We start from the raw sequence: 7,053 nt of genomic DNA, 5'->3' as shown, positions 1-7,053 counted from the left end.
CAAAAAACCAAAAAGCAGGGTGGCTGTCTAGCCTCTGAAGTTCTAGTTCATTGTAGAGTTATAACCCTAGGATGCTAGAAGACTTCAAAATTCTCTTTCATCTTTAAATCTTTGATTCTATTGTAACCCATGCCCATAACTTGCCTTCTTATTTTTCTGAATGATTATTTTCCTTGTGGTCTTGGGGTGATAGTTATTTGGGGGGGGGAGGCTAGCAAAGCATTTTCTGATGATTCTGGCACATGGGAGAGGCTGATTGCCCTTCCCCTCCCACCAAGAGCCTTGGGGAGTGTAGCCTTGTGAGAGACAGTACTGACAGGGGAGAGGATAGGAGAAAGGAGTTCAAGATCTGTATGCTAGCTGCTGACTCTTCTTCCTTTTGTTGCCCTTGAGATGGACTTCCTGATCATCCTGCTGGCCTGTCTGTGGGTGAACAGCAGCAGAGTGTGGCTTTGGGACTTCCATGGAGTAAAGTGGGACAGCCGGACTCTGGCTGTAGCAGACCAGTCTGCCACGGTTGCTACTGTCCAGGGCTCTTTTGGATGAAGACCGAGGCTTCCAGAGACCAAGTATGGTAGAGGAGATTTTGAGCCTGGAGCAGTAAGAGATGGGAACCTACAATAATAGGAAATGCCAAGTGCCAGTTTTGTGGTCTCTCCTCATCTCTCCCCTGTCACATTTTCCCCTTGTTATAATCTGTGATCCACAGTTGGGATACTGGATTACTGTGCTATGCTATGCTATACTATTCTCTACCCTCCTCATTTCCCCCCTCTCCATAGTTTTTTACTCCTTTCCTTGAGCACTAGAGTGGGTGGTTTGGGCATTTCCCCCACAGCTCAGAAGATCTGGGTGGGCAAGTGGAAAAAGGTTTACAAGATGGCTAAAGGTGTCTAGCTCCATCTGCTTTACTTCCTTTCATTATTTCATTTCATTCAATAAACCATGTGATCTCAATGTAAGAGTGGGACCGGTTAATTTATTCAGCCCCTTCCCATTTAACCTAAGTGATAAGATGTGAAGTCAGTCTCACTGGTTGGCCTTGGACTGAATAGGAAGTCTTTCATTCTGGAATTATATTGCACAAGGCTCATGTTCTAATAGGCTGAAGAAACTTGGCCACTTCCCAGGGGTTATCTATATATGAGGCAACTTGGGGGCACAATGGACAGGATCAGACTAGGAGCAGGAAGACCTGAGTTTGATTCTTGACTCAGACACTCACTAGCTAAGTGTTACTTGTCTTCTTGATTTCCTTATCTGTGAAATGAGAATGGTAATAGCAACTACAGGTTGCCCATAAGGGTAAAACATATGGTGCTTTGCAGATCTTAAAAGCACTACATAGGAGGGATGGAATACTTGTGGAGACGGCAGGGAGATAGCGGATTTGTGTGTTGGCGCTGGAAGAGCCCCGAGGGGCCTCGACGCTTCTCCGGAGCCATGGTCGGTGCTCGTGGAAACCCAGCACAAAAAAGGCCAGTCGGCGTCTGCAGAAGGTCCCTTCGAAGGAGGCTGGATGGCCTGGACTCTGAAGCTGCAGCTGTCCCACGAGGCGATCGAGTCCGGGCTGGTGCAGTACTTTGACACAAGTCTGTTCGGGATCGGCCAGGAACTGTGATGTCCTTGTGATGGCCTACGGGCTATGGGAAACCCCGAACTCTCCTTGAGTTTTCTCCGTTTTCCACATGGTCAAGTGTCTGGCGTTCGCCTGAGGCATCGACCCATTCCAACTGATCTTTCATTGTGTCCATGCCCAGTCTCCCAATTCTGTTACCTCTAACCTAGCCCAGCCCTTCATTGTCTGTTACCTCCATTCCTATCCAGACTTTGTTCTCCCTTGGCTATGTGGTCCAGGTCCCTGGCTGTTCTCTGTTATCTGCCAGTCACCCAAGCTATTGTCCACTCCTTGATCACTGTATATAAGGTCCATCTTGCCTCCATTAAAATGTTCAGATCGTTAAAATCTGGCCAATGGCTCAGATTCTTAAAATCTGGCCAATAGCGCAGACTCACTAAGAATCTAGCTCACCCCAGCTGGTGTTCTAATAAACCTTGTCTTTGGCTGAAAGAAGACTTGGGTCGTATTCATTCCAGGCAGAACCTGCACCACTATTTTGGGGTCCCAGCACCTCTAAACCTCAAAACTTACATTGCCCATTTTTAAACAAGAAGAGTCAAGTTTGCCATCTGATAATGAGAATAAAAGCCTACCTTTCCAGTGTGTGCTTTGTGCTGCTACCTCTCCTGCAGTAAAGCTCCATGATGAAACACTCACATATCTTCATTAAGGACAGTCTGATGAAATTCCAGTGCTGGAAAACAGGAAACTTTGAGAACTTCCAGTGGCAAGTTAGTGAAGAGAATATGGAGTGGTGTTCCATGCCAGACACCTGCAGTGTCTGCATCAGCATCTTGAGGGCTGGAGATGGAATAAGCCAGGGGATAGAATCCTTGCTATAGATATTAAGGTGTTTGTAGGTATAATCGACTCAAGGGCAAATCCAATACAACTGAATCCTGTGGAATTCCTCTGGGACCCTGCAAAGAGGACATCCGTGTTTATTCAGGTATTGTATCAGTACAGAGTTCACCATGAGAGAACATGGTGGAGAAAAGGTGGGCCATTCCCAGTTCAGACTGACACGTCCAAGGAGAATGAGAATGGAGGATACCCTGAACATTTGCATTTAGTCAGCTGTCAGATCATGGTTTTCAAGCCCAACGGTGCAACAGGAAGCAAAAAACAAACAGGGAGAAAATGGAGAAGTGAACCCCTCATGAAAAGGAAAAATACCAACCTCCCTGTGAGACACGGAGTACTCATGAAGTGTTCTCCATGACCTGAGATGACATATGTCAGTAATTCCCCTCCCCTGACTTTAAGGATTACCATAGCACTTTTTCAATTGGAGAAGGGAATGTTTCACCAAACCAGCAGTCAGAACCACTTCCTCCAATTGCAGATAACCTTCTGCCAACAACTAGCCCTCAGTTAGCTCAACAGTGGTTACATCTCTACCTTCTCATGGCTTTTCCCAAACTGCTCAGGTGCAGATTTATTGAAGTTAACCAGAAATGACATTATCCAAATTTGTGGCCCTGCTGATGGAATCTGACTCTTTCATGCCTTAAAGGGCAGATGGTGAGGCCCAGGCTGACTATTCATGTTGGCTGGGAATCCTTGCAACAACAGCAGCAGCAACAGTAGCAGAAATGTAAGAATGGAGAATCCAATGGTGCTTTCTTTGTGCACCATGCCATCTGTCTGGAAGAACTAACAGCTATTCAGTATTTCCCCTCATTAGATCTATAAACAGGGGCCAACAGGAATCCATGTGCTCATCAGTGTTGAGATACTGTTGTTTTGTTCTGGATGCAATGAAAGCTGAAATCAGTGGTAGCTACCCCATCATATTGAAATAGAAGGGGAGCATCTCATGCTGGGAAGCTGCTGCTTCCTTTGCCCCTTGGACACCCCCTCTTGCAGATATGGATAGAGAGTTGGAGATCTGCAGGAGCCTGACTGATGGAGAGTGGGAGGTGGGGTGGTAACATACTCCAGAAGTGAAATCCCAGCTCTCTGTTCCTTGTCCCAACTCTCTTGCCACACACAGATTCCTGTCTGGCATGTGGCTCTGCAGCTATTTCTTAGTTACAATTTCTGGACTTTATGGTTGCTGAATATTGATAGACACTTGTCATATCATTTAGGTTTTATGTAGGGCATAATGATGATGGGAATTTTGTGATGTTTAATTGAAAGATGTTAAATTTTAGGATAATCTGGAGCCATGTAATTTTTTTCCTAATATATAAATAAAAATGAATCTCTATATTCTTTAGACTATTCCCCAGTCAACTCCCCAATGACATACCTGCAGTCTCTGCTTTCACTGCAGTGTATTTGTTCCTGGAAAGCAGAATGGTGGGGAACTTTTCCCCCCATGCACTGTATATTCTGCCATTACCCTCTACACCACATGGTGATCCTGCATTGCTGTGGTGAAATGTGAGTTTACATGGAGGACTGAGCAAACAACTGCCCAAAGGGACCCATTAGTAGGGTCAGACATATGAAAAACAAAATATAAGAGCTTGCTCATTCTCTTTTTTTTAGGGGGGGACACTATTACACAATAAAGTTGACAGGATTTGAGCACTGGCTATACTTCCCAAAGTCAATTTTTGGTAGTGAAGTTCTCAGACCTTTCTTTTAATATATTGGACTTTTTTCTCTTTCTACTCTGTGCCCTCATTCCTAGTGTAAGAGGCACTTTTATTTATGTACTGTTCTTGACTGGATGATTTTTTTCCCTCAAGGCAGAGTTAAGTGACTTGTCCAAGGTCACACAGCTAGTAAATGTTAAATGTCTGAGGTCATATTTGAACTCAGGTTCTCTTGACTCCAGGACCGGTTCTCTGCACTGTGCAGTCTAGCTGCCCTGGCTGGGTACTTTTTAAAAAAGTCTTTCCCTTGTGAATAGAAGGAGCCCTAGGCTAAGAGTCAAGATCTGGTTTCTAAATTCTTAGCTCTGCATTAATTCACTCTGTGATCCTGGGCAATAAATCCTTTTGGGCCTTTCTTTCCTCATCTATAAAGTAAAGAATGTGAATAAGGTGAACTCCAAGGTCCTTTTTAGCTCTCAAATCTAGAATTCTATGATCCTATTTGTATTTACAGCCTTCCCATATATATTTTGTTCTACTTAAAAAATGATTGTGTCTGTGACTACGGATATTCCCTTCTTGTTTTACATATATATTGTCAAGAATTCCCTTTACAGATTGAGTTAGAGCTGAAGAAGACAATGTTCAAAGATTCTATATGGGTTTGGATTTTTTTTTTTAAAGCATTTGATTTATCATAGCTTAATTGGTTTTTATACAAAGGAAATTCATGTCCATTAAAGTTATCTTGTAATGTAGTCTAATTCCTTTTGGTTGAAAGCAAATTGAAAATCTTTGAGGTAGAAGATTAAAAATGGTTTCTTGGGTAAAAATAAAACAAAACAAAAAAAACCAACTATATAAAATGTTACTTATACAGGATGTCCCAAAAGTCATAGTGTAGTTTTAAGCTACTAAAGCTTAATTTCTCTATCTATCTATCTATCTATCTATCTATCTATCTATCTATCTATCTATCTATCTATCTACCTATCATAAATATAAGCATAGGTAAATGTCACAGTGTGATAAAAACAGTTTGGAGTTAACTTTCTTCATTTAATAGAATAACAATCACTTAAGCTTTCAGGAACACCCCTGGAGAATTATTTTCTCCAAATGACTCAATTTCTTTTTGACTCAAGCTATATTCACCTAATCAATTGTCATTGAGCCTTTGCTTGAAGGCTTACAGTGAAGGGGAACCCCAGCCCCCTCTTTGGACTCCCCAACAGTTGCTGTTATGTGATACTCCATTTGCAACTTCCTTGCTCCAACTAAAGACCATAATTTTTGCTACTTTGGCTGCCTTCTCTTTAATTCAGGTTGAGAGACTATAGATTTAATATTTAATATTTGGAGTTATATTCTATTTCATTCCCTAGATAGAATTACAGCCCAGTTTGAAGATGTGGATATGGTTGTAACTGAGGGTAGGAGGAATGGGAATTAGCCTTTTAGAAAGGCTATCCTGTGCACATACCAAAGAGATTCTGAAGAAATCACTGGGCTGCTGGCTCAAGTAAGAGCACAATGGTGGGCAACTGAGATATAGCACTCCACTGCTGGATAATCACTATGGCGACATGCTGCCTTTCTATAGACTTAAGACAAACAGTAGATTGCTTGATTTTTGACTGCTTAGAATGCCACAAGTGTCATAGGTGTCATACTATGATTCAAAGTAGTTGAAAGATTGACACATGAAAGATGGTTAGACTTGTTCTGCTTGGACCCAGAGGGTAGAATTAGGAGAAATGGGTGGGACTTGTAAAGAAGTTGGCAATAAGGAATAACTATCTCATAAGTAGATCTACCCAAAAGAAGAATGGGTTGCTTTGAGAGGCATTGGGTTCCCGCTTACTGGAAGCCTTCATGAAGGCTGGGTGACCACTTTAGGAGACATTGTAGGGGAGATTCTTGTTCAGGGGGCCTGGAGTCGATGGCCTTCGAGGTCCTTGCAACTCAGAGATTCTTTGAATTAAGATGTGTTTCCAACAGAGGCAGTAGTAATCCAATTTGATTACCGGTGTCATAGAACTGTAGATTTAGAGCCTAAAGGAACCTTTCAGTCCGACTCCTAATTTTATAAAATTTACAAAACAAAGAAATTGAGGCTCAGAGAAATTAAGTAATTTGCTCAGGATCCATTGATTTTCTGTAATACGGCAGAGTCTGGGAGCAATTTGGAATTGGCAGAAGCACCTGCAAGAGGTGCCCCAGATTAATTGACCAACAAATCTTTACTGAGTATCTACTATGTTATCTAAATCAGAGCTAGGTTTTGTGGGAGGTACAGGAAAAGAAGCATAAAATGAAATCTTCGCTTTCCTGGAGTTGACAATCTCTCTGGGGAACACTATAAAACAATTAGAAAACGACATTTAGATTGTAAATTCCTGGTAAACAGGAACTGTCATATTTAATTTTGTATCTTGCTCAGCACTTAGCCCAGAGCCCTACATACAGAAGGCAGTCAATAAACGTTTTGTTCAATAAATAAATGGGTTCCTGGATTACTGGGGTGCACATGGACCTCAGTTTCCTGCTCTGTAAGAAAAGTGGGCTGGACTAGATCTCCTATGGTCCTTTCCAGCTCTAAGGTATGATCATTCCTCATTTTACAGATGAGAAAAGCAAAGTCGTCGTGAGAAAAGCACATTGGAAATGATTATTATTATATTATTATTACGAATGAATTACTATTATTAAAATTATGGAGAGGCCGTGAGTCAAAATGCAACCTCAGAGTGGGCCTCTGGTACATACTTACTGGCTGTGTCACCCTGGGCAATTCATTTAACCTCTCCCTGCCTCAGGCTTCTCTAGAGACTGAAAGTTGCAGTGCATATGCTGCTCAGCACTGGCTGAGAGATTTTCCTT

At 42.3% G+C, this 7,053-nt stretch overlaps 1 pseudogene; it reads left to right on the top strand.

The window, feature by feature from the left end:
* Positions 1 to 1,194: 1,194 nt before the first annotated feature.
* Positions 1,195 to 3,426, top strand: LOC110198061 (alpha-globin transcription factor CP2-like; annotated as a pseudogene).
* The last annotated feature ends 3,627 nt before the right edge of the window (positions 3,427 to 7,053 follow it).

The sequence above is a fragment of the Phascolarctos cinereus genome, unplaced genomic scaffold (assembly GCF_003287225.1).
Source record: "Phascolarctos cinereus isolate Bilbo 61053 unplaced genomic scaffold, phaCin_HiC Scaffold_726;HRSCAF=1367, whole genome shotgun sequence".
Lineage (NCBI taxonomy): Eukaryota > Metazoa > Chordata > Mammalia > Diprotodontia > Phascolarctidae > Phascolarctos > Phascolarctos cinereus.
The sequence above is the reverse complement of the archived record's forward strand: the minus strand, read 5'-3'. Positions and strand labels throughout refer to the sequence as shown.